Raw genomic sequence first — 25,848 nt, 5'->3', positions numbered from 1 at the left:
CAGAGAAAAACTCCACGGCTTCCGAGGAACAAAGAACGGGTCTCTCGCAAGATGAGATCCAAGAACGAGAGAAAACCCGACTACATGAACTAGAAATGGCCCGGCTCAAAATGGATGGTGAACTCAAGTTAGCCGAACAGAAACTAAACCTAGAACATCTGCGGCTCCGAGAAGAACGGGAAGAGAAGCAGAGACAAAGAGAGCTCGAGGAAAAGAGACTGGCGTATGAACATGAGCGCAAATTAGCTGAGATAGACTTACGCAAGCAGAACCAAGAATTAGGGGTGCCCGAGCAACCTCGCACCCCAGGGGCAACAGAGAAAAAGGTACACATTCCCAAGGATGTCGTTCGAGAATATTTTCGAGAGGACGACATCCAGCAATGGTTCAAGGCCTACGAGATCGCGATGACCTCCCACCGGATCGATCGAAGCGACTGGGGAGCCGGACTATGGGGGAGGTTCCTCAATGAGGGCCGCGATGCCCTGCTACAGCTCCCAGACCATCTGATGACATCATATGACCACATGAAAGCTGCCCTCCTCACCCGCTATGGGCTCACACCTGAAATGTACCGCCAGAGGTTCCGAGACTGCACCCGGATCCCGGGTACAACGTGGGTGGAATACGTGAACTATTTCAGCCGAGCCTTCGAGGGTTGGATCAAGGGGAGCCACGTAACGACCTACGAACAACTCTTCAATCTCATGGTATGGGAGCACCTGTCAAACAACTGCTTCATCGAGCTCAGGCAGCACCTCCTCGACAGCAAATTGACTGATCCACGGCAGCTCGCCGCCGAGGCTGACCGGTGGGAAATCACCCGAGTGGGCCGGAATGGGTCCTATGAGCAGAACCAGAACCACCATGGTCAGCACCGTCCCCGAGGAGGAGGAGGGGGCCAAGGGCGAGGAAAGGACAACACCCCGGCCGCCCCCGCTACCAGCACCCCACCCTCGGCCAACCGGGGCAGCACCCCGGCGCGGCCGGGATACAGAGCCAATGTCACTTGTCACCGATGCCAGCGAGTCGGCCACTACGCAAACGACCCAAATTGTCCACAGAGCCAGACTCCGAGGCCCCGCCAGATGGCTGCCGCCGCCCTGGGGGAAGAACAGATTTCCGAGGAACATGAAGAATATGAGCAAGAACACCAAGAATGGGAGCCAGCCGCCATGGCTCTAGCATGCTTAGGGGGAAGAGACATGGTCCCGCGGGTCCCCCTGCCCGCCAACACCCGGAAGTACAGTCAATGGGTGAGCATTAATGGACGCCGGGCCGAAGCCCTACGTGACACCGGGGCCAGTGTAACAGCCGTCCGCTGTCACCTGGTAACCCCAGAACAGATCCTGCCGAACATTCTCTGCCCTGTCCGTTCAGCCGACAATTCGGAGAGTCTGTGTCGGATGGCTTGCGTCCCCTTCGAGTGGGGAGGAGTCTCCGGCATGTTGAAAGTAACGGTCCGAGATGACGCCCCCGTAGACTGTCTCCTGGGGAATGACCTTGAAAGCTCCCCGTGGGCCGCCGTAGAAAGGAGAGAGCACCTGGGGATGTTGGGCATCCCGGACTGGGCGTGCGTCACCACCCGGTCCATGGCCGCCCGTGCCATCCCCCGACCCGAAGAACCTGAATGGCCAGCACCTCCTCCCCCGGTTGCTCCAGTGGAAGGCGCCGACCGGGCCGCCCCCCCAGAACAAACTCCAGAGGGGCCCGTTCAGCCTCAGGACCTCTCCGGCCTGGATCAGTGGCATCAGGAGGGGGGGCCCACCCAGGAACAGTTTCGCCAAGAACAGAAGACCTGTCCCTCCCTCGAGGGACTCCGCCAACAAGCCCTCGCTCAGAGCGCAGGGGATACTTCCGGGACACATTGGGTCTATTGGGACAATGACCTGTTGTACAGCGAACAGAGAATCGCGGAGTTAGGGGCCAGTCGGGTGCTAGTGGTGCCCCTCCGCTTTAGAGACTTCTTGCTGAACCTGGCCCACGATGTCCCCCTGGCTGGCCACCTGGGTCAAGATAAAACTTACAGTCGCCTGGTGACCCACTTTTTCTGGCCTAAAATGAGGAACGATGTACTCCAGCACTGCCGGTCTTGCCCCACGTGCCAAGCCAGTGGGAAGAGCGGCCGCAAGCTAAAAGCCCCCCTGCAACCATTTCCAGTGATCAACACCCCGTTCGAGAGGGTGGGGATAGACATTGTGGGGCCCCTCGACCCCGTACAGCACAAGGACATCGGTTCATCCTGGTACTGGTGGACCACGCCACCCGCTACCCTGAGGCTGTTCCCCTGCGAACTGTGACAGCTCCAGTAGTCGGCCGGGCCCTGATGGGGATCTTCTCCCGTGTGGGCTTCCCCCGAGAAGTCGTCAGTGACCGGGGCACAAACTTTATTTCAAAATACATGAAGTCCCTCTGGCAACAGTGTGGGGTCACCTACCGATTCACGACCCCCTATCACCCTCAAGGAAACGGACTCATTGAGCGGTTCAACCGCACGCTCAAAGGGATGATCGGGGGGTTGGAAGAGCCCCTCCGTCGCCAATGGGATGTGCTACTGCCGTGCCTTCTCTTTGCCTACCGAGAAGTCCCCCAGAAGTCCCTCGGCTTCAGCCCGTTTGAACTCTTGTATGGACACCCGGTACAAGGGGCGCTCAGCCTAGTCAAAGAAGGCTGGGAAATGCCCCCTCTGAAGAACCCTCCCGATGTTTTCAAATACCTCCTAACTCTCCGCAACCAGACCCGACGATTCAGAGAGATGGCAAAGGCAAACTTGGAGGCCAGTCAGGAGGACATGAAAAGGTGGTACGACCAAAATGCCTCCTCCATCGAATTTGAACCCGGCCAACAAGTATGGGTAATGTCCCCCACCGAACCATGCGCCCTGCAAGACAAATGGACGGGGCCCTTCAAAGTGATCGAGCGCAAGGGCCCTGTCACCTATCTCATCGATATGGAATCTTCACGGAACCCTCTCCGGGTCCTCCACGCTAATAGACTGAAACCCCATTTTGTACGCTCAGAACTCAGCCTCCTGATGGCGACAGACAATGGAGCCGAGGAGGACTCCGAACCCCTCCCTGACCTCCTACGGACTCGGGAGAAGGACGGCTCTGTGGATGGGGTCTGACTCTCGGAGGCCCTCACCCTGGAACAACGCCAGGGATGCCAAGACCTCCTGCTACAGTTCGCCAGCCTGTTCTCCCTCACCCCAGGGGTCACCCCCTGGTGCGTACACGACGTGGACACTGGAGACAGTCCCCCTATCCGCCACCGGGCCTACCGCGTACCAGATCGGGTACGGGCCTGTATCCAAGAGGAGGTGGCCCGGATGCTCACGCTCGGGGTCATCGAGCCCTCCGACAGCCCCTGGGCCAGCCCAGTAGTACTGGTCCCCAAAGCGGCCGCCCCCGGCGCCACCCCAGAACTCCGGTTCTGTGTCGACTACCGGGGCTTGAATGCGGTCACCAGAACAGACGCCCACCCCATTCCTCGGGCAGATGAACTAATCGACCGCATGGGAGCTGCCCGCTACCTCAGTATCTTCGACCTGACGGCGGGCTACTGGCAGATCGGCCTCACACCCCGGGCCCAAGAACGGTCTGCCTTTTCCACTCCTGATGGACACTATCACTTCAAGGTCATGCCATTCGGCATGAAGAATGCCCCAGCAACGTTTCAGCGGCTAGTTAATCAAGTCCTGACGGGGCTTGAAGAATTCAGTGCCGCCTACCTGGACGATATCGCTGTATACAGCCACCACTGGTCCGACCACCTCCAACACCTCCGGGAGGTGCTACAGGTCCTTCAACGAGCCGGCCTCACGATCAAGGCCAGCAAATGCCAAATTGGCCAGGGGTCCGTGACCTATCTCGGACACCAGGTGGGAAGCGGTCTGGTGGCCCCTCTGCAACTCAAGATCGCTGCCATCCAATCTTGGCAGCCCCCCATCACCCAGACCAAGGTACGCGCCTTTTTGGGACTCACAGGCTACTACCGGCGGTTCGTGAGGGACTATGGCAGTATTGTGGGGCCCCTCACGGAACTCACATCCAAAAACCACCCAAAGAAGGTCAACTGGACCCCAGACTGTCAAACGGCCTTCGAGAAGCTGAAGGCCGCCATGTGCTCCGCCCCGGTCCTCCAGGCCCCCGACTACAGTTGGGAATTTATCGTCCAGACGGACGCCTCCGACCATGGCATTGGGGCAGTCCTTTCCCAGCTGAACCCGGAAGGACTTGACCAGCCTGTGGCTTTTATCAGCCGGCGCCTCCTGGCCCGAGAGCAACGCTGGAGCACCATCGAGAGGGAGGCCTTCGCCGTGGTATGGGCCCTCAAAAAGCTCCGGCCCTACCTCTTCGGCACCCACTTCCGGGTACAGACCGATCATCGGCCCCTGCAGTGGCTAATGCAGATGCGGGGGGGAAAACCCGAAACTACTACGTTGGTCCATCTCCCTGCAGGGGATGGACTTCACTGTGGAACATCGACCTGGGCAAGACCACGCCAACGCAGATGGCCTGTCACGCTTTTTCCGCCTCGACGAGGAGAGTCCCCAAGAGGATGGATGACTCTCCCCGCCTTCAGCTGGGGGGGACGCATGTTGGACAGGCCACATGAAGGGCTCGGTCCCTCCCCGCACGACCAGGCCCGAGCCCGGTCCCCCAAGTGCTACCCGCCACCACTACTCGTTTTCCGTCCCCTCTGGGACCCCTGCCTTCGAACATCTCGACCTCGTGGGCCGATCTCCTACCGGCCTGCTCGCCCGACCTGGGCGCCATCTTGGACACAGCACCACGAGGCCGCGTGGCCTCCGATCGACCCTAACCCTGGGCCTGGCCAGGCCCCGACATCCCGGCACCACCATCCCCCTAGGAGGTGAGCGGACTACTTGGCAGGTCAATGGGAGAAAGAGGTGTCGATGGCTATCCCCCGCCAAGGGCCGATCAACCCCAGCTCCCCCAGGCGCTGGCTCCACCCCCCTGCTGGGTGTCTGGCCTCCCACATCCCGGACCTTCCGACCCCCAAGTGCGAGGGTCCGGACATCAGAGGGCACCAGACCTATAACTGGGGCAGCTCCAGAGCAGGAAGGCAGTTGTATCCTGGAGTCGAGAGACGCAGTGAAGAACTCATCCTTGACGGACTACTGGCGCTGCCGTAGCCCTGCCTTGTGAACTACCGTCCTGCCTGCTGGCGCTGCCGCAACTTCTGAAACCTTCATCGTCGTCGGGACCTGCTGGCGTCGCCGCGGACCGTTTGTAACCACTACCTTCATCGGGACCAGCTGGCTCCGCTGCGGACCGTCGCCCTCAACCATCTCGGGACCTGCTGGCTCGGCCGCGGCCCGAACATCTAGAACGCCGAGCTCGAGGATTGAGAGCTACTTCATCCAACCAATTGGTAACAAGACTGTCCCGCTACCCCCTTACCCGACCCAGAGACTAGAATAGAGGGGACCCCTGAGTCCAGACCTCCTTGTACCATTCCACCGTACTTAAAGAATCGCCTATAAAGTAACGTTGAACCTTATCCTTGTGTGGTGTACGTCTGTGGGGGGGAAGTTACTTGTCTGTACGATCGCTGGAGACGGCTCTCCCCGGAGACCTCTCCCTCTATCCTCGGCCGACCCTCCAGGTCCGTCTAACAGCCAGGGACAGACTGATTTGCATATAGCCAGGTTCTGAGCTGGGATGGGGCAGTGAGATAAATAACAGTGATGGATCAAGCCCTGATCTTTGGACTGGGTAAGAGTGGTCTGTTTAACTCAGACACTCTGTTCATCACCACCCCCTTTTCTAAATCGTTTTTGGCCACTATAGGTGTGGCAGGGTATACTCAGACATGAGTCCCTTTCTCACTGCTCCATCAGGATTCAAGCAAGCCGGGCCGAAGAAGGTTGAAATGCCAGAAACCGGTCCCAGGTAGCTTGTCTCCTTTCTGGTGAAGAATTGGCTTGGTAGTTTAGTCTGCCCTGTTCCCATGATGCACTGGGCCAGGGACAGACTGATTTGCATATAGCCAGGTTCTGAGCTGGGATGGAGCAGTGAGATAAATAACGGTGATGGATCAAGCCCTGATCTTTGGACTGGGTAAGAGTGGTCTGTTTAACTCAGACACTCTGTTCATCACCACCCCCTTTTCTAAATCAACTTCTAAAAGTGGCACTTCTCCACTAGTCACATTAAATCTGCACACATCATCGAACAGCATTTAATCTCATGAGTTTGCACACACCAAACTCGCCCCTGCACTCCCCACACATGTATGTATGTATAGGCATTTATATAGCGCACTACTTACCCGTAGGGTCCCAAGGCGCTTCGACCGCTGCGAAACCCTTCCTGGCTTCCCTGAGAGATGGTCCCTTAATGGGTATCTCCAGGGTGAGACCAGGCATCCCCGGCGGTCTGGTGGGGCCGTTAGTGAAGATGAGGCAAGCTAATGCCCAGAGTTGCCGAGTGTGATCGCTGATCAGAGTGGGCACCGAGGCGAGAGAATTATCGAGTCCGCTGACCCTGGTCCAGAAACCTGCCGCGCCGGGAATCGAACCCTGGTCTCGGGCCGTCCTCTGCTCTCGGGTCTGCCGCCTCTAACCAGTGAGCCACACTACTTCAGGAACTACCATGGACACACATATTCCCCATGCATTCCTATGGGAGGGCAGGCCAATCTCACCACACGCACTCAGAGAGCGCACGCACTTTACACTGGGCCACAGTGCTAAAGTGCGCAGAAGCCTAAAATCACTACCATCATGTCATATTAAAAGGCAAAAAGTTCAGGGGTGAACCTGCCAAAAGGGCCAAGTCCAACTCCATGGATGTATGTCGTTACAACGCATACTTTTACTCCGCATACCATTACAACGCGGTATTTACAACGCATACCGCTACAACGCATAGCGCTTTGGGGTGCTGGATAGTGGTAAGTATAATTTACTATTCTAACTCCAGTCCCCGTGGACCCTAGGGAAGGTGTTGGATAGTAAATTAAACTTACCTCTTATCCTAGAGCGCCCCCCAGCGCAATGCGTTGTAACGGTATGCGTTGTAATGCCTGCGTTGTAGTGGTAGTGCGGAGTAAAAATTGCGTTGTAACAGGTGCATACCAACTCCATTATCCATAACAGCCCCCTCCCCCCAATAGAAACAGTAACATAACTACAATACAAAAAATATTTTTCCTGAGCAATCATTCAAAGCTAACCTGCCCTGGACGTAGTGTGACAAACACCTGTTCATCTGCTGCAAGAGGAGAACCAAAAAGATACGTTTTTTCTATGTTTATATTCACTAGTCAAAGCATCAAAGAAAAAAACGATTTAGGATGCAGCCAATGATGGAGAAAGGGCACACAAAGCTAAAAAAGTAAAAAAGAAATGCCAAAAAGAATCAAGAATCAGCCTCCCTGGCAGGCTTCTATTGTGCACTCCTCGTTTGTGCTATTGAGCACTTTCCTGTTAGAGCCACACTTTTGCATCTCATCAGCTAATGTTCACTGTTCCCAGGATAGGGCACTCTCCCTCCTTGGAAGATACCCTCAACTTATCCTGTCCTGAGTCACAGGTAGTGCATCACTCTCCTAATCTCTAATCTAATGGGAAGAAGCAAAAACAAGGGACATTTTTAGTTGTCTTATCCAATAAAGTCCATTCTAACTACACTCACTTTTCTTTTTGCGCACTACTTTTCCATTGAGGAGGAACATTATACCTGTCTTTTCCAGGCACTGTCTCATCTTGAAGAAGAATCAGAAATTCATGGGGCGCCCTGGACTGGGACTCAGGCTCCTGTGAATTAGATAAAGTGGAACCCTGAGCACCCCCTATTTCTGGGGGGACTGCTTCATTCAGAACAGCATTGGTTTCTTCCTCTGTCTGCGTCCAAACCAGTTGGGCATCCGAGAATGGGAGAAATATTGGGACCCTGTAATGACCTGATAATTCTGTCAATAATCAGGACATACGACACAAGCAGGGTACCACTGGCAACAACAACGCAAACCGGGTACCACTGGCAACAACAACGCAAACAGGGTACCACTGGCAACAACAACGCAAACAGGGTACCACTAGCCAAACACACCCACCCAGGTGGGACTACATATATATTCAACGCATGCTTCTCCTAGCAAGGCTTGGGGTGGAAGAATAACATTTATATTTCCCTGGATGAGAGCTGAACAACTCTCCTTCTACAATTACCTGCAGGAAGGGAAACTTACCATCCTTCCGGTGCAACAGCATTTGGATCAGAAAGGTCCTGACCTCCCATCCCAAGGAACACAGATAAATAATTATATACTCTGGGGTTTCTTTTATTACACAATGATAAAATGAGAAATAATCACTACTATGTCACAATAGGCCTTCTGTATCACTTACAGCACCAACTTCAAACTACCGATTATATGATCACTAAATGCAATCAGGAAAACATATATAGAATTTATATGTATATAAATGTATAGAACCTGAAAACAGAAGAATATAGTTAGGCAAGAACAGTAGGAATATAAGAATTAATAGAACAACTCACCAAGTATCTGCACATCCTGCTTCCACTTCGCCAGAGGGGAGTCCGTTTCTCTAGCCGAATTAGGATTATCTGCTCTACCGTCACAGCTACACGTCTGTACTGTGATGAACTACCCAAGATTAAGTTTCAGACAGCTCCTTTAGTAGAAGTGGAAACGTGGGACGAGGCTCCTGTGAGTCGTGCCCCCTCTTTCTCATCAGATTCAGCACCAGCCTGCGCCAAGGCCACAGCTTCGATTGATCAGGCCTTTGCTATGACTTCGAGACAGAGCACGTACATTCCTCTGATAAGAACCAGTTTCTACCAGTATGCAGAGTGCAGAAAACAAGTGAAAAGCATAACATAGCTTCTCACCTAGAAAGGCTTAGAAGATTGAGACAGCTCAGAAAATTGAGTAGCTCAAGCATAGGCCTCTATTCCCGCAAAAGAGCAAAATTAGTATGCAAGATGGAATAAGGTCATGCCAAAGCCAATAGATAAGGACTGCCATTAAGCAAGATAAAGTCAGAAACAGAAAGAGACATAATCAAACCCTACTTTGTGGTTTATTCTTACTAGGCAGGCCTACACATCACCATGGTTTTTTTTTTTTTTTTTGTCCTCATTTGCCACCTAATCGATCCAGGGGCCTTCCTCCGCGGGACCCAGTAGCCTTTTTAAGGTACCGTCAATTTTCCCTGGAAGGCGGTCTGGTGTCAAAGCTGAGAAATATAGCCCCACACGATCTAGCTCCAATATCCACCCAAAATGGGCTGATCGTCCAATTTAACTATGGCATGGGGCGCCTCCCGTTGGACATGGAGACAGAGGCTTAATCATTGGACCCGGGGAGAAAAAAAAAAAAAAAAAAAACCCCGGGGTCCTAACTGTTCCGACTCCACTCAATTAAGAAATTCCAAAATCTCACAGTACGGGGGCTACATGTTCTGGCCAAATCTGCTTTTGATGTGATGTAAAGTGAAGACAACCACTCTGCATGAGTTGGTGGGTTGATGTTAACCCAATTTTTGCATATTTGTCTTCTAGCTAATAATATGGCGTAGTATAGGAACTCTCTTTCTAATCCTTTGATATTGTCACTCAGTCCAAATATTACCAAGGACCATGAGAGGGGGACAGAGATTTTGAGGATTGAATCCAGCGATGTCTTTACTTCCTGCCAGAAAATAGTAACATTCGGGCATTCCCAGAACATATGTAGATCTGAGGCAGCTGGCAGGGAACATTTACTGCAGCATTTCCCCGGTTGAAACTTAGAAAGCCTTTTGGGGGAATAGTATGCCCGATGTAATGTAAACAATTGATTGCGCCTCAGCCAGGCTGGTTTTATAATCTTATAAAGAAGCGTAAAGGACTCAATCCATTTCCCTTCTGCTTGGGGTTCACCCTCTCCACCCCATAGCTTTGTCGGAAGATTAAGCTCATCCTCTCTTTCTTCCAAGATACTCCAATAATGTGCAGCAACCTCCTTTCCCTTGTGTGATTTTTCCATTAGATTCTTCTCTAATAAACTGTCTCCTCCAAATTTGGTATTTTTAGTTGTTTGAAAACGAAGCCAGCTTAAGAGCTCACTATAGACAAACCAAGCTAATGGTGAGGTTGCCTTGTCTGAGAATATTTCCCAATCAATAAGAGAGCCATCTTCTACTAATTCTCCCCATCTTGTAATTCCTGCTTCTTGTAGGACTGTTTTTATTGTCTGTATGGAATTCGATGAAAGCCCAGGAAAGTCCCATATCGGTGCATAGTCAGAAAAATATGCTATCCCGCCTTCGATTTAATTTGAGACCATTCTTTTATGGGGCAGTATAATGTCTTCAATCTAACTTTTTTAAAAAACCTCTGATGCCCGAATTTAAATAGAAATCCGTCCGATGGAAGGTCTGAACCCAATAGCATGGCTTTGAACAAGTAACCGTTAGAGTTGTCTAATGGGGACTTTAATAGCATCCTGGAATGGGTCAGATGAAAGGCCCACGCATAGTATTCCAGGTCTGGCAGAGCAAGGCCTCCTTTTTCCCTTCTCCTTCTCAGTTTCTTCCACGCCAACCTGGATGATTTGTAACACCAAACAAATGAATTTATGTTTTGTTGGGATGTTTTTAATTTGTTCGTGTCAAATAATAAAGGAATTGTATTGAAGAGAAAAGTGTATTTCGGGAGAATGGACATTTTTACTAAGCTAGTCCTTCCATAGATGGTGAGAGGTAAAAATGACCAGGACTTCATTAATATTTTCGCTTCGTGTGAAACGCGGTCTAGATTGTTCTGAGCCAACAGGTTAGGATCTTTGGTGATTCTTATACCCAGGTAGCGCATTGAAGATTTTAAGGGAAGCTGAATATTGTCGATGTTCCAAGCCATTATCTCCGTCTTCCCTGCGTTAATTTCATAGCCTGAGTGTTTCCCAAATTCCTCCGCGCTATGGACTACCCTAGGGAAGGCCCGTGTCGGGTCTGTAGTGTAAATAAGAATGTCATCAGCGTACATCCCGACTTTCTTTTCCCACCCTGAGAATGAAAAGGGAGGGATATTAGGATTTTCTCGTATGGAGTGAGCAAAAGGTTCCAGATAAATGTTAAATAGTAGGGGGGAAAGAGGGCACCCCTGTCTCGTTCCTCTTGAAATTTGGAAGGGATTTGTGCATGTTCCGTTTATTATCAAACTTGCCTTAGGGTTTTTGTACAATAGGCCTATCGTTCTACGGAATTTAGGTCCTATTTTAAACTTTTGCCATAGCGGCATGTAAGTAGGACCAGTTTACTCTATCGAATGCTTTTGTTGCATCGAGAGTCATAATTGCAAGAGGTAAAGCAAATGTTGAGGCAATGTCTATGGCTCCAACTAGATCGTATGTTAAGTCGGCAAGTTGTCGGCCTCTTATAAACCCCTTTTGGTCCTGATGTATGATACCTCCAATCTCGCTACCTAAACGAGCAGCCAAAATTGACGAAAAGATCTTATAGTCATTGTTTAGGAGCGAGATTGGACGATATGAACCACAGTCTGTTGGGTCTTTATCTGGTTTTAGGATTAAGGCAATATCTGCTTCTCCCCAGGATCTAGGTGGTGTCTCTCCTTTTAATAGTATATCATTAAATAGATTTGTCATTATCGGGGTAAGTGTGGAGTTAAGGACCCGATATACTTCACCCGGAATCCCATCCGGTCCTGTGGCTTTTCCCTGTTTTAACTTCTTAATGGTATTTTCAACTTCCCCCTGGGTTATCTCCCTGTCTAGATTCTCGCTCTGTTGCTCTTTTAGCTCGGGAAGATCTAACTTTTCCAGCCAATTATTTCTTTCCTCGATGTTATCAGTATTATCAATTATTTCATCAGTATAAATTTTTTGAAAGAAGGTGCTAAAGGCTTCACCAATCGCTGTATCAGTTTTTCTGGTATTTAATTCTCCAACCACTCTAATTTCTTTTATGTGTTTCCTAACCTGTTCAGCTTTTATTTTCCAGGCTAATATCTTTCCTGCTGACTCACCGTATTCAAAGTGGGAGAGTTTACTAGCCTGCCAACGTTTATTAATTCTCTCCTGTAATAATGTGTCTAATTTGTCCTTTAGCTCTTTTTTCTTATCTAAGTTGGTGTAAGGTACTTGATCTATTAAATCCAGTTTTGTCAGATCTTGCTCTATCGACCTTAATTCCTCTCTATACTTCTTTTTCCTGTAAGAAGCCCTATTAGTAATGCATCCCCTTATATACGCTTTCCACGTCTCCCACACACTAACCAATGGGGCCGAGTCTAAATTCAACTCTAAGAAGGCAGTGGTCTCGGATGTAAGATAAACCCTTACCGGTTCCTCTAATAAAAGAATACGGTCGAAGGACCATGAGGCAAAGCTGTGTTCGCGGTCTACTGTTAGCGAGAAAATGATAGCAGAGTGATCTGATAAGTGCGATGGTAGATATGTGATATTCCTTATCAAATCTTTTAGAGAGAAGCTAAATAAGGCATAATCAATTCGGGATTTATGCCTATACTTATGGTTATGATAAGAGAACCCCAATGTTTTCCCAGCTCTCTGTCTCCAGAAGTCTTCAACTCCCAAATTAGACATACAGTGCAATAATGTTTCTCTAGATTTGTTATGACTTATTGCCCTAGAACTGTGGGATTATCTAATATCAAATTAAAATCACCCGACCATATTATAGGATTAGTGATGTTTATCAGATGGTTTTGTATAGTGTTTATATAAGTGGGGTCGTCTTGGTTAGGTCCATAGTAGACTACTAGGGTAAATCTCCTAAGATCTAACTGGACATTGGCTATTATCCATCTCCCGTTTGGATCTGCCTTGAAATCTTCAATCTGGGCTCTAGCGCCTTTTTTAAAGATAATAGCTAACCCACGGATGCTGGCATTGTGATCCGTGGTAACGAATTTATCGACCCATCTTAATTTTTTTAAAATATCTGAATTTTCTTTTTTATTTAAGTGTGTCTCCTGGATCATTATAATCTGCGCGGGCGAATCTCTGAGGTACTGCATGATTAAATGTCTTCTCCCTCGTACGCGCAGACCATTTACGTTCCAGGAGAGGAAATCAATGTCTCTCATTTCTCTCTAACGTTCCCTTGCCTCTCTTTACTCATTCCCCCTTTAATAGTTTTTGGTTTTCTCTTTGCTCGACCTTCTAGTATCTCTCCTTCATTGGTTTGGATCTTGACCATTCTTATACTATATTCCCTATATACCCTGGAATCGATAGATTTCCGTTTTTTGAAGTTTTGGTCTTGAGGACTTTTTTGTGCTTTTCTCCCCACTACCTCCCCCCTCCCTCCCCTGGAAAACCCCTCCCTACTTACTCTGGCCTGATGGCTGGCCAGCTTTTCGCCCCCGACATACTCCTACCTGGAGCCCCAATTATCAAGAGTATCAGTCAATCGATCCTTTGATCATATTGGAAGATATACAAAAGCAAAAGGAGGAAGACACTTCCCCTTTATTTATTTTTTTTATTTTTTTTTATTTTTTATTTTTTTTTATTTTATAAAGTTGTGTACTAATCTGAGTGCCTCCCCTTTTTATTTTTATTTGGCTGATATGCGTACTCTTTCTATGTGTGTATATTGATAGATATACACACACACACATATCCATATACCCACACACCTATACACACATATATATATATATATATACACATATTTATCTTATTTATGTATATATGTTTTTTTTTTCATATCTTTTTTTTTTTTAATATATTTTTTTTTTCTTATTTTTCCTTTTGGTGCGGGGGACCCCATTGCTATTTATTTATTTATGTGAATATCTTATTATCTAGGTGTGTGGGAAAATTCGCTGATGGAGACTAACAATTCGTCTGCCTCAAGAGGTGTCTTGATATTATACATTTTGTTGTTAAACATGATTTTTAAGAAGGCAGGGAATCGCATCTGCGCAGTAGCTCCCAAGGCTCTGAATTTTTCTATATGTTGACCTAGCTCCCACTGTCTATCCAAAGTAGTTTTAGATAGATCAGATCTTACTTCAAAGGAAAAATCTGAGGCCTGCAGGGTTTTAGCCTTAAGTGCTAGGGTTAGAATCGTTTCCTTGTTTGTGTATGTCAAGAAGTTTACTAGAATCTTCCTAGGTTTAGGTCTACTTGGATTTAAGCGAAACGGATCTCGATGAACTCTTTGTATGTCAGTCTCCAAGTCTGCTTCTGACATCTCTAATTTCAGCGAGTTCTTAAGCAAGGTCACCACGTATTTTTTAAGATCACTCCCCTCTTTTCCTTCCGGGACTTTTAAAATCCTGAGGTTGTTCCTTCTTGAATAATTCTCTAAGGACTCTACTCTATCCTTTACTGCTTCTCCCTCCCTTCTCATAGTCACCATTTTCTTTTCAGCATGATCTAATCTTGCTTTGAGGCCCTCTACCGTTGTCTCTAGGCATCCTGTCCTTTCAGAAAGTCCATCTACTTTGGATTCCAGATTTTCACACATGACCCGGATTTCCGATTGGTTTTGCCTAGATTCCGCAAAGCAAGCTTTTGACTCTTCAAAGCCAGATTTAATTTCCTTGCTCATATTGAGAAGTATGCGCTGTATTGTATCATCGCTGTCATCACTACCCTCCTTCCCCCCACCTAGATTTTGGGCCGGGTTGCTTTGTATGTCCGTCTTTTCTCCACCTGCTGAGTTTGCGTTCAAGGGCAGTGTCTCTGGCGTCTTGATACCATTCAGCTTTCCATCATCATCATTGCCCTGATCTTCGCCCTGATATGAAGTTTCTGCCTTTTTATTGGTCTCTATCAAGAGCCCCGTACTAGATATGACTGGTGAGACAGAATTTTTTGTTATGATAGACATTTCTGATGTTACAGGCCGGGGCAGTTGTTCCTGGTTAAGGTTTAGAATCTGGGGTAGGACCTTAAAATAAGATTTCAAAGAAGGTGTAACTCTTGTACCCCTGGGTTTTCTAAAGCTGTCTTCAGACTGGGGTATCTCCTTCTGGATCTTTGATCGCTCTGCTATTGTTTTATTAGTACGTTTGGACGAAATCCTCCCCTTGGCCCCCAGGGTCTTATTGCCTGATATTTGTAGTGCATCTACTTCAGACCCTATTTCTGTTTCTGACTCTGTCTCAAGACCAACTTCTTTTTCGAACACTTTCACTGAGTTTAAGTCCAGCTGCGAACTATTTTCACACTCTTCGAGGTCAAGATCCTTTTGCCTGCCCTTCCCTTTCCCCTTTGCCTTCCGCTTCCCCAGGTTGTCGCTAGTTGAGCCTTTCTTCTCACCGGTTACCTTCTTCTGTTCAGATGGAATTTTTCTGATATTCTGACGTGCGACTGCGTTGGAGAGGGCTTGTAGTCTATTCTTAACAATATTTATGTTGGAATCAGGAGAAAAGGCTCTTATCGGGAGTCCCTCATGACTTGTCGTTTGATGCTGTACTTCTGTGTTTGGCGCCCAGTTATTAAATGAGTATTCTCCTGCCGGTTCAGTTTTAGTTTCTGAGGCACTGCCAAAGCAAAGGGGTGGATTATTAGCCCCCGTCTGCAGCTCTACCACATCCCCCTCTACCAAATAATCCTGCTTACCAGACCTTGTTACTGTAGTTGTGGCTGAAGTTAAAGGTGCACCTTTCGTGTAAAGAACTGCCCTCCTGCTCCTTCGCAGCTCCATGGCTGCCTCGCTCCAGCGAGAGGGAGCAGGAGAAGCAAAGTGCCCCCAGCACATCGGCCGTTAGACCACTCCTCAATGCTACGGATAGCTGCCGAGGATGATTTTCCTTCTGCAGCCAGCGCCAGTTCACGAAAGAAGAAGAACCAGAAAGGCAGAAACACAGCTCCCCCGAGGCACTCCCAGTGGCTACAGATGGGCGGGGTGGTGCCGAGCCGAGCACTCGCAGGTGCGCTCAGAGTGAGAAGTGACAGTATAAATTGCAAAGCAAGATGACATGAGAGCATGTCAAAGGCAATAGTCAGCACTGCCATTAAGTAAGACAAAGTCAGAAGCAGGCCTACACATCACTATATTAGGCCAAAATATGCTGAGATGGTGGTGGGCAACGGTCATAATCGGGCCATTTAACCATAAAATAGATCAGTCACTACATTCCACCCATGGCCATTGTCCAACACCATCAAATCTATAAAAACTTAAACAGTATGCAAACTATCTCTGTAATAATAGGAGACATAACTGACAGAATGGGCAAAAGCAGTTCTAGGGCAAAACATATTCAAAAGACTAGGCTCACATTGAATGCAACAGCATAATGCAGCTAAAAACAGATGACTTAGAGTACACCACCCAAGATAGAACAAAGCATACCAAAATCAGGTAACCACCCAAAGAGTTAATCTCACCATCCTTTATTAAGGGTCTGTTGAACTTCAGATGACAATTATGCAAAGCATTAATATTAGACTGAATGGATTTAGAGTGGTCAGAAAGATTCAAGCAACATAATCCATCAAGATCAGAACAACATGTTTCAGTTGCAGGAAAATCAACAACAACCCTATTCTGCAAAATAGCTTGTCAAGCACCATGCATATCAAGCAGGAAATCAGATAAAGTTATCAAGGTGTGGTTAATAGAGTTAACCATAAGACAAGCCAGTCTACCATTAGCTCTAGCATTATAAATTGACAGTCCAGGAATCCCTACAATTGAAGCAGCTAAACAAATAGATTCAGACTTAGAAAATAGAATGGCATAAGACCACGTCAAAGCCAATAGGTCAAAGTCATAATTCACTGTAGTGTAGTTCCTATTTTCCCTATAGGCCCTGCGCATTGGAATAACATAAACAGCAGTTTAGACGTAGAAGTGCGGTCTTCCAGGTCTCTACTGACTATGCTAAACTTAATTGGGTTTGTACCAACTAGCTCAGAGGTCACTGGGAACTTTCTTGACTGAATAGGAAGTGATCAGCTTCCCTGGCACAGACAAGAAGGGTTTCAGTTTTCCAACAACCGCATAAACATGACAACTTTGTTCCTTAGAATAAGAGTCAATCTCTAGAGTCGTGTGAAACAATAGACAGTTATTTTACTCAGTCAGTTGTGAAGATTACTTTCACCAAGATGCAGAGAATAGAGAGACGGGCGTTTTCAATAAAAGGTATTATTCATTGAACAGTCTTTCTTCTCATGCAAGAGAAATAAACTGCCACAATTGCAAGACTAGTTATTATAAAAAGTGCGTACAGTAAAAGGAGGATTGCGAAATAATACTGTAAAAGCATTGATATGGTTTCTTAGCCAAACCAATGGTTAAAATGAATAAAATATATACATTCATATATACATTTAGCTAACGTACTCAACTGGTGTTTCTAAATACGCCTACCCCAGTGTACCTGACCTAAGCCTAATACTTGGGAGGGAGTAAGTAGCAGTTTAAGTTAAGTTGGTTTTGCCAAGGATTGGTTCCAAGAATTCTCTCTAAGGGTTTAGTCAACACCATAGATTTACTAAAAATAGAAGGCCTGTGTAGTGAATCACCAGGAAGCAGATTTGGATAATTCTTCCTTTATTCTCAAATTAAATGGTACATACAATTAAGGTGCTGCCAGCTTGAAGGAGAACCCTGTAATGGCTTGCACTCTAAATACATTCTCTATGACATAAATACATTCTAAAATTGACATGGAATAGTTCTAATGAAACATTAAAAGAACCACCTAACTATCAATGAAATATGATGTAAACATCACTACACATCCTCCTCCTTAAAATAAAAAGAAAAAAACAGAAAATTATTCACACACAAAATCATCTAGGAATTTAGGAACAACAATATTTCTGCCACTTCTGGTACATGCCTTAGATTGCACATTTTCTGAAACAGATGACTTGGTTTCACATGAAATCTGAGATGAATCATAGCTAACATCTTTGGGTACAGTAGGAAGAGATGACGAAGATGAAGAACATGGTTCTTCATTTCGATTCTCAGACTCTTCAGATAACAACTCAGACCCAACCAGAGGAATTAAAGATTGGCAAACATTATTGTCATTGTCAAAAGAATTTGTATTGGAATCAGAAGATTCAACAGGAGTCAACCACCAAAAATCACCAACATCACCCATATCCCTTTCCTTATTTTTGGAGAATCAGATCCTCTAGCAAAAGCAATTTTACTCATATGATGAATGGAACCATCGTCCAACAACACAGTGTTGCGCATCACTTTAGTAATGGTTTTTGGATCTGAAAAACGAGGTTGTGACTTACCAGTTTTTTTTGAAGACTTAACTCTAACTAATTGACCAACCTCAACATGTGTATCCCTGGTGCCATGTTTTTTGTCATAATACAATTTGTTTTTGTCTTGAGATTTGCAGATGTTATCACTAACACAGACAGGATTCCAAACATATGCCTTGCTTCTGCCCATCCACGTAGGGTTCAACTTGGAATAAGGAAACCTGCCTCTCATAAGACCAAACGGACTTTCACCACAAGTTTCATGGACTGTGATTCTGTATGACCACAACATCTTGTTAAGTTCAACTAACCAATTTTTCCTATTTTTGTTGGCCAGTTGTAAGGTACCTTTAATGACTCTGTTAACCCTTTCAACAACTGAATTGCCTTGAGGGTGATAAACTGCAGAAAATCTTTGCTTGATACCTGAGGATTCCATAAAGACTTTCATGGTATCAGACTTGAACTGAACACCATTGTCCGTTAGAATGGACGCAGGCAGACCTTCTCTAATGAAACATTCATCTAGAAATGCTATGACTGTGTCAGTGTTTACTTTATCAACGACTTTCAATTCAATCCATCTAGAAAACAGATCTACTAATACTAAAATGAATTTGATGGAATCATCTTGCCAAATGATAGGTCCCATATTATCTAAAGCTAGTTCCTCCCATGGCAACTTGGGACACTTAAGTGAGGACATTGGAGGATTGAGAGTTTTTTGGCTTTTATCCGAACATTCACATTGCACACACTCACGCACACACCTTTCTATTTCCAAATCAATACCGGGCCACCAGTACAAAGCTTTTATAATTCTTTTAGTTCTGGATATTCCAGGATGTCCTTCATGTCCTAAGGAAATAATTTTTTGACGTACACCAGAGGGTGGAATAAGTTTGTCGCCACGACATAGGAAATCACCATCTACACTGAGTTCATGCTTGACCTCCCAAAATGGCTTCAAATGGGTGTCAGACTTTGCTAAAGCAAACCAACCTAGGTTGATTTTTCCCTTAATTGTATCCAGTACTCCATCTTTGACATATGCTGAATTCCACTCATCTTTTGATAAACCATGAGGATCAGAAAAAATTCCAGCAATACAACAATCATTCCATGAGTTCTCATCAACTTCCTTCATGGGCAAGGGTAACCTACTTAAAAAATCAGCTACTACGTTTTTTACACCTGGTACATATTGTATAGTGTACATAAAGTCTTGAAGTCTCATGGATAAACGAGCAATCCTGGCTGAATCTCTGTACAAACCCTCGGTGGTGAGAAGTTTAGTCAGGGGTTTATGATCTGAACGCAAAATAAATTGTTTGCCCCAAATAAATTTACGAAAATGCTCCATAGACCATACCACAGCAAGAGTTTCGCGCTCAATCACCGAGTATTTTTCCTCACAAGGTGACAGAGAGCGTGAAGCGAAAGCAATAACGACTTCAACACCCTGCTCAGAAATCTGTGAGAGAACACAACCTAAACCCACACCGCTAGCATCAGTGGTCAAATATGTTTTAGCAGAGGGATCAAAACCTTGTAACATAGGTGCATTAACTATTGCATATTTGATTTCCTTAAATGCAGCTTTGCATTTTTCATCCCAAACAAAAGGTGATTTGTTCTTCATGAGCACCCGCATGTGAAAAGTTTTCTGTGAAAATTGATTGACAAACTTAGAGTAGAACTCAGCTAGACCGAGAAATGATCTAAGTTCGTCCTTGGACTTAGGTTCAGGAGAGTTTACTATAGCTTCCACCAACTTTGTTTTAGGTTTTATACCTCCATCACAGATTTCATGACCTAAATAAGTAACGGAATTTTGCGAAAATTTACACTTACTGAGTTCCCCAACTAAACCATTATCAGCTAGTATATTCAGAACTTTTCTTAGGAGATTGTCATGGTGATCTTTATCTTTCCCCATGATCAAAATATCGTCCTGGAAGAATTTCCCTGAAGGCGTCTCTGCTGCAGTGGTTGATTAAACGGCAAGATTCTCGGCGCTGTAGAAACACAAACAAATTTGCTTCCTTTCTTCTTTTCCCCCAAAATACAAGGAAAGATCTTACTGCAATGTAGTGGAGATCTCTGTAGAAAAACGAAGAAATTTCTATTTTCCCCCCAAAAAAAACGAAGTTTCTTTTTTTAAATCGTGGAAATGGGCTTGAAGTCACCAATGAAGCAGGAACACACAAATCTTCATTAATTCAGTAGTTTCCCTCGTCGCCAAATTTGTAGTGAATCACCAGGAAGCAGATTTGGATAATTCTTCCTTTATTCTCAAATTAAGTGGTACATACAATTAAGGTGCTGCCAGCTTGAAGGAGAACCCTGTAATGGCTTGCACTCTAAATACATTCTCTATGACATAAATACATTCTAAAATTGACATGGAATAGTTCTAATGAAACATTAAAGGAACCACCTAACTATCAATGAAATATGATGTAAACATCACTACAGCCTGTTCTTTATGAATAGTTCTACTTTAAGCAAAGGTTTTCGTGCCAGATAAAAGGTAAATATTTTGAAAAAATGTTCAATCCCCCCAAAAAATGTTCCTGGTGAACGGGGGAATAGAGTTCCAACGCTTTTCAGTAGTTTTGTTGATCAAAACTGAAGGCCGAATTCAGAGTTCATGGGAACGCTGTGTGTCGGAATGCTTTCCAAAAATTATTGTTTCTGTTTAGGGGAGAACATCATATCAGACAGGCTCTCAAAGAATTGGTCTACAAAATCAGGTGACAGTTCGACCAAGTTCGATAATGCTGTAACTTGGCAGGTGTGAGAATGATTGCTATCATCGATGTCTGGATCGGCAATGCTCACAGAGGGTCGTACCTGGGTGATGTTGCTTTTATTTCTCGCTCCACTGTCACCACCTAGTCGTAGCACAGGAGTCTCAACGAATGCTGTCATTAGGATTGGTAGCCGCTGGGGACAACACAATGCGTGAGCCGTTACAGGACTTAGCAAAGTATCGATATCCATTGGTACTGCTGATGGAAGTGCAAGACAGGTGCCCAACACGCATTCATCTCCGCATAGCATACATCGAAGCACAGGTAAGATGCAGGTCTGCCATATAGGTCTGAATGAAAGAAACCAGGTCATGTTTAGATCTCTCAGCCTGGCCAATCCAAGGACTCTAGTTATTCTGTCCCGGTAGTGTACTGCTAGGATCGTTTCTTCCATCCCTGCCGGAGTCATGTCTGTGTTTTGGCTTGCCATATCGGAGCAGGAGGGTCAAAAATAAAATGTCTGCTACAAGTCCCAAAATCAGGGGTATGCCGCCAAAGACTGAATGGACAAAATTGGGAATGATTCCCAGAATTGCTTTGAATGGTGTTAGTAGTCCCGTAAAAATCGCCTTAAATACGCCTGAGATACCTAGGGCATCTGACATGTTTAGAATTTGGCTAAGCATTTCTGTGAAATGCACAGGGCAGTTTCTTGATAAAAGGTCATGTATCTCCGAAGCCGTCCTTGCAACTTGGAGATCATACGTTTCTTTTGATGACGTGATGGGCACTGTTGTCTGTAAAAGCACAGACTTCATTCTGCTTAAAGTATCAATTTGTATAGAAGAGACATTCAAACGAGGCCAAATGGGAGTCACGGAGTCTCCAGGGCCGTTTGGAAACAATGCTTGCATACAGCATTTGACCATGGAAGTTACGCTTATGAGATATGCTTTCCCTGGCAAAAGGCCACAACAGCTGTGATCGGTTATTAGAATGTAACTCCCGTTAGAGAGCTGCTTAAAGAAAGGCTCTATCTGTGTTGCAGGTGTGACATGTTGGTGGCATGAGAGGTTGTTTGAATTTCCTTCACAGGGCCATGTAAATTAATACCCTGGCACAAAAGTATACCGCTCAGTGAATGTTTGCAGTTTTCACCACTAAGAAACACATTTTTGTTGCTGTCACTGTAGCATGTGTGTGCATATGGTAATTTCCATGCTGACTTAATGTACCCTTTACCCAATCGTTCATACTGGCCAGTCGGTATATATTCAAGGCACTTTTTAAATCGGAAAGTTGTTATTGGAATTGTGATAATCCCATACATTATCCATTCAATTCAATAACAGGACTTTCTGACATTGTCAATGGTAATCTCTCAAGTTTTTCGATGCTCAGGATTGTATAGTCTGCTCCTTTCTGTGCCAAGCTGATTTGTTTATCAGTAAGGTTAAAGATGGAAAACAATGACGTTGTGTTGATTAAACGCCATGGCACATAGCCTGAACGAAGATTTTGCAGCGTCCAGCCTAGCTGTGCAATAGAACGCAATTGCGACTGGCCATGTTGTAACATTAGCAAGTCTTTGTCTATTATATCAATGGCAGATGATACAATACTGTCCAGTGAATATATTCTGGAGGACTGAGTCATTAACCCATTGTCCACTACAGAAAGTGATTTTTCCAAATTAATACGATCAATTTCTGGTATTTTTTCAGCTGTTTCAATTTGTGTTACTTTCCAAGCCTCGTTGTAAGCCGCATATATACTGGTCGCTATGAAATGTTTTGGCGCTGTTTGCGTGGTCCCAAAATGAAATCGCGCAAATCAGCACCATCTTTTAAGTAAAGATAAGTGTAGCTTAATTTCTGCCAGTGTGGATGTTTCTAGCCATTCGAGGCACAGTTTCCCTACACTGTATGTTGTTACTATCCCTGGATGTTGTCTCTGGGAGTATCTAGGGTCTGGTCTGGTCATTGCTAACCCCTGTGTTTTATTCAGGAATCTATCTTGACAGTTATTCGTGTCAGTAGGCCAGATTAACCACTTTTTCCAATCAGGATGTGTTCTGTTTAGATGTAAAATGTTAGATACGTCTATTTCAATATCTGTGGTACATTATCAGGTATTGGCTTTGGAATAGACGGTTTGGGAATCAAGATGACGGCCGCTACTGCAGCCGTGTGAGGAGCTGCGCGTGTTTCCCCCGGAGATCTGTCCTGGCGTGAGAGAGGCGTTTTGCTGCTGCCGACTGTTTTGTGGAGCTGAGAGGCGTGACGAGGTTTCTTCCGCGGCGCCGAGGAGAAAGAAGAAAGGAGAAGGATCGGCTGACCCTCCTGTATGCTACGTGAGCCGCTGGTCCCGGCTGCCGGATTGTGCTGACCGCTTTCCCTGCCGGCTAGTGGGGGGCCTGAGTGCTTTTCGAGCGCCCGCGGCGTTCTCAACCGTGGCGCCCGTGGGTTGGAGTCAGCTGTGGGACCGGGCGGACTGAGCCGCGGAACTGCTGCGGAGCTGTTGTGGAGTGTTTCGAGAAAGCAACTCGGGACGTCTGTTGCTACATTGTTACATTGTTACATTGCGGATATTTGTGGATACATAGTTGCCAACACCATTTCAAGGAGGATTCGAAGGATTTGGACGGTGCTTTTGGTTACCGTATGGACGCGATTAAGGTGCTTAACGAAAGTACTTGCTCAAGCAACTGTAGCAGCTCACAATTGTAGCAACTTTCTTCCTCCTGCTGCATGCTTAATTTTCTACACCTTTGGTGAGTGAGGAACACACTTTTTTTTTTGAATTTGCTATACTGTGGAACTAGCTGCACTTAGTAAAATACTTTTTTTTTGGCAGTTAGCAAAGCCCAGAAAAAGATTGTACTTTTTAGAGTGCACTGGGAAAAAGATTCCTCTTGTATTAAAATACTCAACATGGCTCCCAAAGGTAGAGTTACAAAAAAGAACGCCTCTAATTTAGCCAATTCTACAAATGCTTCGAGTTCTGCAAATGCTGCAAACAGCACCACAGCAGTAGATCTGGAACTTCGTAATTTACAGTCTAATGGGGTTTTAAAAGAGCCCACAATACCTGAGCTATTCAAGAAAAAACCTACGACTACCCTTAATAAAAGCTCTACAACTGAAGCGACCCCTGCAAGGGTTACTGAACGCTCTAACCCTGATAAATCCAATTTGAACCAACCATCCAAAAATGATACTGGTTTAGCTGGAGCTAACTCTAATGTCAATGAAGATGGTGTAAGGGGGGAAGGTAACAACGATGACGCAGTATCAGAGCTTTGTCTTGCGGTAGAGGGAGTTAGAGTCTCACCCAGACCAAATGACCCACAACAACAACATGATGCAGAATCGGTAGAGTCTGGGGGCCAATTCTTTTCTATGTCTGATCTATCTGTTGCTTCAGAAGGTGATATGGAGGAGGAACTCCTCAGCGAAGAACATTCTCAGCTCAAAGATTGGGCGGAGGAGTGTAATCAAATTACAGAGGAAGATATGCTAGGCCCTGACTTTCTAACCAATGAAGGAGTTTCAAACACAGTCCGCAAGGTCATAGAGGGAAAATCTAAGGAGAAAACAACAGTTATGGATCAACCTCAATGGGACGGGGCCGGTGCTAATAATAATGAAGCTGATGATGAAAACTCTGAGACTCCTGAGTTACTAGAAGAGTCTGAGGAGATCACCTTAAAATCTATATACAAGCTACAGGCCTCAATGTATCGTATGATATTAACTTATAGAGAAGAAACTAAGGCGGAAGGTCTTCGGACTCAGGGAGCAGTTCGAAAACTTCAAAATGTAGTACGACGTCTTGCCAAGTCTAGCACGGATACTAACTTGAGAGTGCAAGAGACGGAAACGCGTATTTCAGCAGTAGAAGATGAGCTAACGTTACATAAGAATTCAATCAAAGATCTGGATAGCACCAGGCAAGACGTGGACTGGAAGTTAACTGATTTAGAGAATCGCGCTCGACGTAATAATCTGCGTGTCCTGGGAATTGGAGAAAAATATGAAGGGAAAGACACTTGTCGCTTTGTAATAGACTTGTTTGCAGATGCCTTTCAGGATCTCACTGGATGGGACTGGGATAAGAAGATTATAAGAGCTCATCGGTTTCCATTTAACCAAAAGACTGACCAGGAAGGCAGGAACAAATACCCAAGAGCTATTCTCATTTGTGTGCAGAATTATCTTCTCCGTGAGATTCTGTATGACTTGGCAAGACCTTCGAAACCCAGAAAAGGCTTGGGGCATGAATTTTTTGTGAGACCAGATTTCTGTGCTGCAACTGTCCAACAACGTTGGAGACTAAAACAGTTGATGGCACCAATGCAAGCTAAGGGGGGTCAAACCTTCCTACTTAATCTTGCTAAACTCAAAGTTGTGCATAAAGGAAGAACTATATTTTTTGTATCAGAGATAAAAGCTCAACAATACCTAGAGACTATGTAGTAAAATGCTATAGGAACAAAGCTATGTTCAATCGGTTGTGATCCAGTTACTCCGAATAGGTAGATCCTCTTAGCAGTATTGGGCTTAGATGCTTCTTTTTTTTTTTTGTTTTGCATTTTCTTTGGCTACTTTTACCAGGAGGGTCAGATCCGGGGGCAACTCACAGCTGATACTCACATTCCATCAATGAGGGCATTAGCCCTTACGCTTCTGGTGGGGGGGTGGTGCGGGAAGGGAGGTGTGGGGGGAACAACGGGGTGGGAGGGTGGTAAGATTTTTTTTTTTGGGGGTGCAAGGTCATACAGCTGGAATGTCTAGTTGACTTTTGTATAAGGCTTATTTTTGGCAGATATCGAATTTTGGCAGGTGACGCTCATATGTTTATGTTTAGC

At 45.8% G+C, this 25,848-nt stretch overlaps 1 protein-coding gene across 1 annotated transcript in view; it reads left to right on the top strand.

The window, feature by feature from the left end:
- Positions 1-25,848, top strand: part of LOC147706943 (uncharacterized) — a 355,595-nt gene that overhangs the window by 222,411 nt on the left and 107,336 nt on the right. The gene's annotated exons all lie outside the window — the stretch shown is intronic.

Source organism: Lissotriton vulgaris, chromosome 6, assembly GCF_964263255.1.
Source record: "Lissotriton vulgaris chromosome 6, aLisVul1.2, whole genome shotgun sequence".
NCBI lineage: Eukaryota > Metazoa > Chordata > Amphibia > Caudata > Salamandridae > Lissotriton > Lissotriton vulgaris.
This window is presented reverse-complemented; position numbering and strand designations above follow the sequence as displayed.